This window comes from Podarcis melisellensis, assembly GCF_964234715.1.
Source record: "Podarcis melisellensis genome assembly, chromosome: 6".
In the NCBI taxonomy this organism is placed as follows: Eukaryota; Metazoa; Chordata; class Lepidosauria; order Squamata; family Lacertidae; genus Podarcis; species Podarcis melisellensis.
Window position 1 is genome coordinate 82,033,160 of NC_138538.1, and position 11,762 is coordinate 82,044,921.

The following is an 11,762-nucleotide window of genomic DNA, read 5'->3' on the forward strand; positions in this document are numbered from 1 at the left end:
TCTCCCCCTCCCACATCCTAACCCAAGCAAATGATGATACTTCTCTATGGGAACCACTCGACTCTCATCCTTTTGAGGAGACAGCCATTTTAGAATCCTCCCCAAATGCATTACCCAGCATCAAGTTGGACTTCTGAATTTTTGGGATTCCAAAATAACCACTGCCTCATGGGGCTAGAAGTAGAGCTCATATAGAAACACAAGTGGCACTGTGGTCTAAACCACGGAGCCTCTTGGGCTTGCCATTCAGAAGGTCAGCAGTTCGAATCCTCATGTCGGGGTGAGCTGCCATTGCTCTGTCCCAGATCCTGCCAACCTAGCAGTTGGAAAGCATGCCAGTGCAAGTAGATGAATAGGTACTGCTGTGACAGGAAAGTAAACAGCATTTCCATGCGCTCTGGTTTCCATCACGGTGTCCCATTGCACCAGAAGTTGGCCACATGACCCGGAAAGCTGTCTGTGGACAAACGCCGGCTCCCTCGGCCTGAATGTGAGATGAGCCCCAACCCCATAGTCACCTTTGACTGGACTTAACCATCCATGGGTCCTTTACCTTTACTAGAACTGCCATCATCCACTTGAGTGACAAACACGAAGTAAAATCCCATTTTACAGTAAGTCTTTTTAAAAAAAGAAATGCAAAAGGACCTGTGAGGATAAAAGCAATCTAAAAGAAGGCAGGGTGGGGTATGAGGACATTTATTTGTGTTTTTATTTTGAGCATGCATGTGTAACGACTGATGGTCCAGTGCAAGTATCGCTCGAGAGCCAGTGTGGTGTAGTGGTTAAGAGCGGTAGTCTCTAATCTGGGGAACCGGGTTTGCGTCTCCGCTCCTCCACATGCAGCTGCTGGGTGACCTTGGGCCAGTCACACTTCTTTGAAGTCTCTCAGCCCCACTCACCTCACAGAGTGTTTGTTGTGGGGGAGGAAGGGAAAAGGAGATTGTTAGCCGCTTTGAGACTCCTTAAAGGGAGTGAAAGGCGGGATATCAAATCCAAACTCTTCTTCTTCTTCTTCTTCGGCAATTCAATTAAAGTGCCATTTCTAGAAACTCACACACCTGCTGATTTCTATTTATATTTAGGGATAATTAATAAACTACCCTGCAGAGAGTGTCTGTCGCAGATGGGAAGTAAGGAAAGGCCACGTTTTCACTAGAATGGCAAAGCGGGACAAAGCCATACCCGACATTCCCCTTTGATGCTGAAACCAGGTCTGCTGCCAGGGCAGAGGTTGCAGATGAGGAAATATGTTCCCCATTTCCCTTGCTGTCAGTAATTAATCTTACTGTGGGCAGTACTGCTTTGCCCCTATTATATTCTGAAAGGTTACAGTGAGTTTAATAAGTCTTCTATCAAATGAAAGCGGTTTCAACAGGAGAAAATACTCAAATATTCTCAACACAAAGAACAGGCAACCACTCCCACCCCCAATTTACAGGGGGTTATGTTCTGAGATGGTGCTGTGGGTTACACCACAGAGCCTAGGACTTGCCAATCTGAAAGTCGGCGGTTTGAATCCCTGCGACGGGGTGAGCTCCCGTTGCTCGGTCCCTGCTCCTGCCAACCTAGCAGTTCGAAAGCATGTCAAAGTGCAAGTAGATAAATAGGTACCGCTCCAGTGGGAAGGTAAACGGTGTTTCTGTGTGCTGCTCTGGTTCGCCAGAAGTGGCTTAGTCATGCTGGCCACATGACCTGGAAGCTGTATGCCGGCTCCCTCAGCCAATAAAGTGAGATGAGCGCCGCAACCCCAGAGTCGGTCATGACTGGACCTAATGGTCAGGGGCCCCTTTACCTATGTTCTGAGGTACTGTAAGAGCCATTGAGAAAACCTTCAAAACCCTGTTCCGCCCCTTTTTTGTGATGTATTTGTGACATTTTGGGGTCAATTCTGGGTTCAGCGCGATGCCGTATGAGCGATTGTGCACATATTGAACATGCGTAAATTGGGCAACTGAATCATCAAAAGTGATAATTTGCTATGGCTTGCCACCATAGCAAAGAGGATTTTTGAGACCTCAAAGCCTGAGCAAGACCGGTCCAGCTGAGCTTACTACAGGGATGTGAATATCAGGGCTTTCTCTTTCTTTCTAACATGTGCTACTGTGAATGGAACAATGAGACAGGCCCAAGCCGATTTTTCTCAGATGCAGGAATGACCGCTCCCCGCTTAAAACGGGGGGCGCCCTTTGCGTGGACGCGTGCAGCCCTGGATCTGGAGTGGCCCCATCAGCATAGGCTTTGCCTTCCCTCAGGTGGGATACCTGGAGGTCTCTGCCTACCTCAGTGAGTTGTCCAATCCCACCTGGGGGAAGCGTTGCCAGGGAAACCAGGCCAGGTAGGGGGAGGGATTACCTGCCCACACAACAGAGGGAGGATCTTACCTGGTAATCCTCACTTGGCTCCAGAGCTTCTCCCACCCTACCCACCCTCAGTTAATGTCTTCTTTTGCATGTTAACCTTTCTCCACAGGTATGTGGGCGCTGCTACGACAAGGTCGCTGTTAAAGGGCCGGAAAGGAATTTCCCTGCATTGGCAGGTTTCGCCTTTCCCATAGCAAAACGTCACAACTTTGGCGGTATCAGGCCTTGGGCGGAATCCTTTAGTCCATCTTCCTCTTTGCTGCGGCGATACCAGGGTTCCCCGTTAAAGGGGTTTCTGAAGGGAGGCTTTGACCGTACACCGAAAGGTCGTCATTGCTCTCCCCTGCGGCAGCGGCGTAACGGGGGCGGATATCTCTGCTTGAACATATGTTCTCCAGAGCCAGCCCATCCCCCCCACACACACTGGATAACCCTGTAGCTCCCTAGGTCCCCGGCTGGGGACTGGGGAGGGAGAACGGCCAATGCCTGAGCCAAGGTCTACCCACATTTGAAATTTAATAAAGTTGTGGCCAATTTAATCCCATAGCACGTTGTCTTGAGTCGTTATTCCACATGACGGGGGGGGGACCACTCGGGATCTGGGGACTCTGCCTGTCCACGCAAATTGTTTTCCGGTTGCACGGCTCATTTTTTCCATGAGTGTGCTGCATCTGCTGCCACCACCAGGACCACCACAACTTTCTCCAGGCCTCACTCTAGCAACAGCCAAGGGAGTGCTTCCTCAGAACAACGTGCTCTGGAGAACGCAGTTGTGAGAGTGCCTGTGGCACTGTGGGTTTCCACAACCACTAGTTTAAATTTAAGGGAGGTAGGGAGTTGAAAGTCACTGACTAACTTAGAGGTGTTAAGCTTTCTTTCTAAATCTGTAGCATTTTCATTGCTAAGGCAAACCACATCAGGGGACAGGGGGCTCTCTCGGCTATTTTACCCAGAATGCCTCACTCTGAGGGAGACTGCAGCTCCTTCCAAGGCTAGCATCACTTGTTTCAGAAATGGTGATAATAGCAACCCCCACTTGCACTCCTCCCATGTTGGCTTAGGGCAGGCATCCCCAACCTGCGGGCCCTCCAGATGTTTTGGCCTACAACTCCCATGATCGCTAGCTAACAAGACCTGTGGTCAGGGATGATGGGAATTGTAGTCCAAGACATCTGGAGGGCCAAAGGTTAGGGCTTATCTTAAGTAACATGGGGAGAGGGGTTCTGGTTTGCAAACATTTTACTGGCTGAAACTTTATATACTGAGCTGCACCCTAACCATTGTTTTCTCCCTTGTCATTTTTAATGGCATACACGTTGGCACCATTGGAGCCCCTGTGTTAAGCCCTGAATGAATTCTCAAAGCTTGTCTGTGGTGCAAGGTGTCCATCCTTAGACTCAATAAAGCAGACTCCATTAATCTTATCAAATTGGTTCATGTGGAATTGTACTCTGAAGTGTTTGTTTAAAACAGTGGAGTGTGGCAGGGGGCGAAACCTCTGAATGCCTCAGTTTCCGTGGAGAGATATATTTATTGTCAAGCCACTTTCTCCAGAGTAATCCTGTTGAACTCGGTAATGCTACCCTTACGTAAGCAATCTGTAGGTTGCAGCCTACAGTGTCTGCTTCCACTCTTTATTAGGCCAGGGTCCCTCATCAGTATTCCTTCCTGCGCTCGTTCCTCCTTTTAAGACAGTTTCTTGGAAGTCTTCACAAAGGACAGTTACACAGTGTGCAGGCAGCTTGTTCATCTTTGGATTCTGTCCACCTGGCCTGCCCCCCTTCCCGCCCACAGAAGCACAATGGGAACTGCACAAGTTCGGCTTTTTTCAAAGCTATTCTGCTACCTGTGAAAGAGAAAGTCGGATTTGCCAATGTTCCTTTTCAGTCTCCATCACAACTGCCTTGCCTCTCTCTCCCCCCACCCTCCTTTTATTGTGGCTGCCTCTGACACTTAGCCACATCGTTCTGAAGTTGTTCCTCTTCTTCCTCTGCCTTGTTGTATTCTACACTTTTGGCTTTTCGAGATAAGGGCATCTTCTGAGCTGCAGCAGCATCCCATTTGCAGGAGAGAGCCTTGCGGAAGTGTGTGCAGTGCAGAAATCATATCCACTCAGCTGTGCACTCAGAAATGGAGAGACTTTGCTAGGTCACTCAACAAAGCTGATCCCGCCCCCCAGCTGGCAAAAAATGCACTCTTCCCCCCTCCATCCTTTGTTTTCAGGTCTGCGGGGTGTGTGTGGGCATGGGGGTGTTTGTACATGTTCTATTTTCCTTGCTACCACTTGGTTCAATTGATCCACCTAACAACAATAGAGAGAATGCTATTCTTATTTTTCTTTCTTTGGATCAAGAGAGCCAGTGTTGTGTAGTGGTTAGAGCAGAGCTTTCCCAACTGTGTGTCGCAACATGTTAGTGTATTGGCTGCAGCGCATGAATGTGTTGCATGAATGCTCCCTTTACTCCTCCTGAGGCTGGAAAGGGCGCTGTGGTCTAAACCACAGAGCCTAGGGCTTGCCAATTGGAAGGTCGGCGGTTCGAATCCCCGTGACGGGGTGAGCTCCCATTGCTCGGTCCCTGCTCCTGCCAACCTAGCAGTTCGAAAGCACGTCAAAGTGCAAGTAGATAAATAGGAACCACTCCGTTGGGAAGGTAAACGGTGTTTCCGTGCGCTGCTCTGGTTCGCCAGAAGCGGCTTAGTCATGCTAGCCACATGACCCAGAAACTGTACTCGGCCAGTAAAGCGAGATGAGTGCCGCAACCAGAGCGACTGGACCGAATGGATAGGGGTCCCTTTACCTTCACCTTTATGCTATGTCGTGAAATGATGCATGTCTAAAAAGTGTGTGCATTGCCATGATCTCAAGGTGGCTTACATTATTCTCCCTTCCTCACTTCCTCCCTTCCTCATACCATCCCTGAACTCTTCTTGAATCAGGGAACTGCCTCCCCCCCCCCAAAGATCCAGAATTCTCTCTGGCCTCCCTGTTCTTCATGAACAAAGATCAACACTCTCCATTGGTAGAAGCACTGGTGGCATCCTTCCCCTGGTCACATGGTCTTTCATATACTTGTCTTATTTTTATCACCTCCATCTTTTGGATTTTCCAAATTCAGCAGCAGGAGACCCGCAGCCCACAGAGTCTTTGGAGACTTCAAAATCTAGGGAAGAAGAGGGAAAATAATCAGGGAATGGGATCTAGATATTTTCCCCAAAGCATCTAAGGTGGCTCTGAGGACAATTTTTAAAAATTTATCTAACCATGACCTGATTCCCTAGATTTCTCAATCTTAACTGATAGCAAAAGAAACAGACTGTGGAAAGAATAAGAGATCCTACTTATAAGCGGGATGAAGAATCTTCATTGTTTGTGTCAATTGCATTTTCGGAAAAACCTCTTTTCTTCTGAGCAACTGTCCTCAAATAGTTGCTCTTCCCAAATTTCTCAGCCAAGTCACTTAGCAGGGGGACGTGTCACAATGGAGGACATGACACCATTACTTTAGCTACCTTGCTTAACAATATGAATTGTTCCCCTTAAGGAAGTGAATTGTTATGAGTTTGTGGGTGCCAGACTCTCCTATGCTATGAGTTTCTAGGTGCCAGGCATTGAATCCCTGGAAACTGAACATCTGGGGAATTGATCTATGCCTTTTTAATGTACCCCAAGCTCTACATTTGATTACTGGCTATTAAAAACTGGTTGAAACCATTGTATTTCATTCACAAAAGAAAATCTGATGTGATTATGATAAAGGTTTATAGACAGTTGGTGACACATTTATTGATCCTTTCCGTAAGTTATTATATGTTCGACGTATAATTTATATATAGTAATCAGTAAGGGGTGGGGGGGAAGCAGTTTTGAATATGAAACTCATAACATTTCACTTATTTGCAACCTTAGGAAAGCTGTTTATTGGCAGAACACACTGGTCAGAAACTGAAAGTAACAGGGGAATGAGGAACACACTGGTCAGAAACTGAAAGTAACAGGGGTCTAAGGGTGAAGCCCTGCTCCTGTCCATCATAATACTGGACAGATTACTACAGGGTGTTGAGTGGTGTTATTTTTAACTCTTAAGTGAGAAACAGCAGCCATAGTCCAGGCCAGAAGTGCTTTCCCTTGGTGACCCCTCCATGTTGAAAAGTGTGTGTGTTTGCAAGGTGTTTCTTGTCCTGTCCAGAAATGCACTGTGATGGATGAAGCCAGCTCTAGATCTTTTCTAAATAAATTGAATAAAACCACTTAACCCACTGAAAAATATATTTGAGAAATAAATATTATGGGGAACAATGCCCATTGTTAAGCAAGGTAGCTAAAGTAACCGTGTCATGCCCTTCATTGTGACACATCCCCCTGCTGAGTGACTTGGCTGAGAACTTTGGGTACAGCAACTATTTAAGGTTATTGAGTGAGAAACAGGTTGGTTTGGGTGAATTGTGTTTGCTGGGAAAAATGAAGATTTCTTCATCCTACTTGTAAGTTGGATCTCTTATTCTTTCCAAAGTCTGTTTCTTTTGCTATCCCTTAAGATTTAGAAACATAGGGAACCAGTTTATGGTTAGAATTATTTTTAAAGATTGTCCTCAGGGCCCCCTTAGATGCTTTGAGGGAAATGGCTCGCAGTGCAGAGATAGAGAGTATCGAGGAAATATATATATATATATATATAGATATATATAGATATAGATATAGATATAGATATAGATATAGATATAGAGAGATATAGATATAGATATATATAGATAATATTTATTAATGTTTTAAAGGTTACAAAAAGAAAAAATCGAAAACACCATATTAAACAAAAACAAACCAACACATCACAATAAGGAAAAAGAAAGAAAAAAGAAAAAGAAAAAAACCCAGAAAAATAAAACAATTAAAAAACACAACGAACCTTCCCATAACTTATCTTTCATTTGCTTGTTTCCTTGACCTCCTCACACCTCCCTTTTTTGTATTCTAGTTCGGTTAGCTATTTCAGCAAATCCTTTCCATCTTTTCCAATTTTTGCCCTGTAATTTATCTTAATATAATGTAACTTTACTTTCCCTCCTTTCACCAATTAACAGTCTGTTTTTTTTCTTAATCCTTTATAACATTTCTGCTAAAACCACATAACTTCATTCCAACATAATAACTAGAATCCATTTTGTGACCTTCTTCCTTTTCTTCCCTAGATCCCGCTGTCTGCACAGGATGAGAGAGCTGCTGGCCTCCTGTTGCCGTGCCATCAAAATCCATCCCCTGGACCGTTTGGAGGAGGATACTGTGATGGTTGATGGCAGAAAGATTAGAGTTCAGAGGATTTATGTGAGACCGAGGGACCAGGGATGGAAGCCACCAGATGTTCCAGTCTGTGCAGGATGAGAGAGCTGCTGGTCTCCTGTTGACGCTCGATCAAAATCCATCACCTGGACTTTATGAGGGAAGAAAGCGTCATTGTAGATGGGAGGAGGATAAAATTAAGAACTATTTATGTGAGGCCGAAGGACCAGGGGATGGATGCCACCAGTGCTTCCACCAGTGGTGAGTGTTGATCTTTGTTCACGAAGAACAGGGAGGCCAGAGAGAATCTGGCTGGCTGGGGGTGGAGGAGGCAGCTCCCTGATTTAAGAAGAGTTTAGGGATTGGATGAGGAAGGGAGAATGATGTGGGAGATTGGATGAGGAAGGGAGAATGATGTGGGAGAATGATGCCACTTGGAGATCCTTGCAGTAATAATAAATGAAAATATTAAGAATCTTTCCTGTTCTTTTCTCTTCCAGGCAGCGGCAACAGTGAGGCCAGCAGCTCAAGCTGAGCTCTCCCCACCAAGGCCCAGTTCCCCCTTCCCCAATTAAATATTTTTTCTTCTATTCTAATAAAGGTTGTATTACAAATATGCTAGTCTTTTGTCATGTTAATGGAAAGAAGAGGAAGAAGTCCCAGCAAAAGAAGAATGGATACAAAAACTTATGGAATATTCAGAAATGGCAAATCTTACTGGGGGGGGGAATCAAGATAACAAACTTTTTAGATATTTCTTATTAAAATGAGAGAGGAAAGTATCAATTAAAAGAATTTAAGGAATTATCAGGCAATTTTACAACATGGATACCATATCATCATTTGAACCAAGTATTTAAGAAAGATATGATATGAGGGTTTGGGGAACAAATATCACAACTGGAGGGAGATCTGTTGGAATGTAATGTAAAAGTGCTGTCTAAAATGTATAAGATATTATTGGAATGGGAGACCAAGGATGAGCAAGTAAATTCCTCAATGATATATTGGGCAATAGATACTGGTTATAGATATGGGAGCATGGGAACGATTGTGGAATATGGATATAAAACTTACAGCATGAAAGAAAATTATATGAAAATGTCATATCAATGGTACCTAATACCGAGTAAATGGCAAAAATGTATAAATCAAAATCAAATAAGTGTTGGAAGTGTAAAGAGAAAGAAGGTTCTTTTTATCATATGTGGTGGTCTTGCAGTAAGGTTAAAGCTTACTGGGAAATGATATATAATGAATTGAAAAGGATGTACAAAATAACTTTTATTTTAAAAAAACCCAGAAGGTTTTCTTTTACCTAAATTGTATAGAAATTTATTCATGTATGTAAATAGTTTATTGAGTATTTAGAAATAAACTGTAAACAGATAAGAAGATTGGCAGAATTATTGTAATAACCTGCAGTTTTATAAGGGTATTTAAAGTAGCTGAGTAAATGAGCAAATAAAGTTAATTTGGATATGCAGAAACTATAAAAAAAAACAAATTTAGGGAATTGCAGAAAGAGGGGGAAGGAAGTCAAGTTTTGAAATGTTAAGATGATTGTAAAATTATTGAAATGTATAAAATTGAAAATCATAAAAAAAATAAAAAAGGAATGAGGCACAACAGAGACTGCAGTTTCTTTTCGATGCATGGTTTCAATAAAACTGAAAATCATAAATGAAATATATATTAAAAAAGGAAGGCAGGGCATTCCTGTCAGCATTCACCTGCACAGTGCTGGCCAGTGGCGTAGCGTGGGGGGTGCAGGGGGGGCCGGCCGCACCGGGCGCAACATCTGGGGGTTAGAGTTAGGGGGTGCAAATCCACGGGTTAGGGGGCGCAAATTACTTGGCCTGGGTTCTGACAACCCACGCTACGCCACTGGTGCTGGCTGCCCCCACCCACCTTACCCCTCTTCCGGCAAGCTGCAGTGATGCTGCTGCCAGGAAACTTGCAGCTAAGGCACCTCTTCTATCAAGCTCTTTTATTACATTTTTTTTTTTTAGCCCAACTTTCTGTCCAAGGAGTTCAAGATGGCATATATGGTTCCCTTCCCCCTCCTCATTTGATTCCCATAACAACCTTTTGAAATAAGTTAGGTTAGATGCATCTAGAATCGTACAGCTGGAAGGGACCCAAGGGTCATCTTGTCCAACCCCCTGCAATGCAGGAATCTCAGTGAAAGCATCCCTGACAGATGGCCAGCCAACCTCTGCTTAAAAACCTCTGAGGATGGAGAGCCCACCACCTCTCATGGGAGTCTGTTCGACTGACAAACAGTTCTTTGCTACCCCTCCCAGTTTGGTGTAATCTGAAAATTTGATGAGCATCCCTCAGCTCCTTCATCCAAGTCATTTGTAAAGCCATTGAACAGCAATGCGCCCAGGACATAACCCTGTGGCACCCCACTTGTGGCTTTCTTCCTGGAGGACCAAAATGTCCAGGAGGACATTCCTTTTTTTATTATTTACGATTTTAAATTTTATACATTTCATTAATTTTACAATCATTTTAACATTTCAAAACTCGACTTCCTTCCCCCTCTTTCTGCTGTTCCTTAACTCCAAAGTATCTTAATTTATGCATATGGCCTTGTTGACCAAAGTTCACTCCAATGTGCCCATCAGGTCAAAAGGTCCCCAGTACCCACAGGCCATACCTGACAACAGTGACTAAAAGATGCCCACAACCCAAGACTGCCATCCTTTCTGAAATCTTCTCACCTGTCCAAACTATATGCCAATTACCCAAATTGAAGGAACGTCACTCCAACAGACAACATCACTCAACAGTGTGAAGTAGGTGAAAAAGAGAAGACCCAGAGCAAATTAGAGTCTCCCAAAAATATATCTACTCAGCCCCTGGAAAGCAGAAGACCAACTTGTAGGCCCACATTGAAAAAGGATGAGAGGGTTGTTGCTGATTAAGAAGGGAGAATTCAGGGCAGAACAGATTTAAATAGTCTATCACCACCTCTCCTCATTGAGTAAAATTGCCCTCAGGCCATAACATTCTCCCATAGGAAAATACTGCCTGGACTATATGGAACTGGCGGAAATGACTGGCAGAATCCGAGACCAGGGAGAAGAGTCAGTGGAAGAAGATGGGAAGAAATTTAAAGTTTATTTACAGAAACATAGTAAAATTAAGGAATGCTAGATGGATGCTGGAATGAAGTTATGTGGTTTTAGCAGAAATGTTATAAAGGATTAAGTAAAAATGGATTGTTAATTGGTGAGAATGTAAAGTTACATTATATTAAGATAAATTATTAAGACAAAAGCAAAGATGGAAAGGATTTGCTGAAATAGTTAATTGAACTAGAATACAAAAAAGGGAGGTGTGAGGAGGTCAAGGAAACAAGCAAATGAAAGATAAGTTATGGAAAGATTGATTTGTTTTTTAATTGTTTTTATTTTTCTGTTTTTTCTTTTTTCTTTTTCTTTATTTTTGTAATCTTTCGAAACTTCAATAAATATTACTTAAAAAGAAAAAGGAAAATACTGCCTGTACTTTTTTTTTCTAGGCAAGGAGGGATGTGACAAATTCGCCCCTGCCCATAAATGGGGCAAACATATCCTCAGCTAATAATAATAATAATAATAATAATAATAATAAATAAATAAAAATAAATAAATAATAATAATAATTTATTATTTATAACCCACCCATCCGACTGGTTTTCCCCAGCCACTCTGGGTGGCTGCCAGCAGATTAAAAACAGAATAAAACATCACACATTAAAAACTTCCCTAAACAGGGCTGCCTTCAGATGTCTCCTAAAAGTCAGTTGGTAGTTGTTTATGTCATTGACATCTGATGGGAGGGCGCCACTACCGAGAAGGCCCTTTGCCTGGTTCTAGGGGTACTCTCCTCAGGTCCCTTGGCTATGTAGCTACAAAATGATCAGACAGCCTTTGGGGGTGGGGGGGGAGAGGAATTGATTACCTTTACCCTTTATCCTTCATCCTGCAATCCCTTCCCTCCAAAGAGGCCTGAACAGTTTACAAGACTCCTGTAAAATTGGAGAACTCCTCTTAAAGATGGGGATACACAGCAACATGGTGTTAAGTCTCACTATTTTTTTATTTGTTAGCTCTTTGAGAAATAATATACAT

The 11,762-nt window shown here is 43.5% G+C and overlaps 1 long non-coding RNA gene across 1 annotated transcript in view; it reads left to right on the top strand.

Annotated features, from left to right (window-relative positions):
* The window catches only part of LOC309371894, a 30,623-nt gene that overhangs the window by 6,095 nt on the left and 12,766 nt on the right, over positions 1–11,762 (top strand). The window lies entirely within an intron of this gene.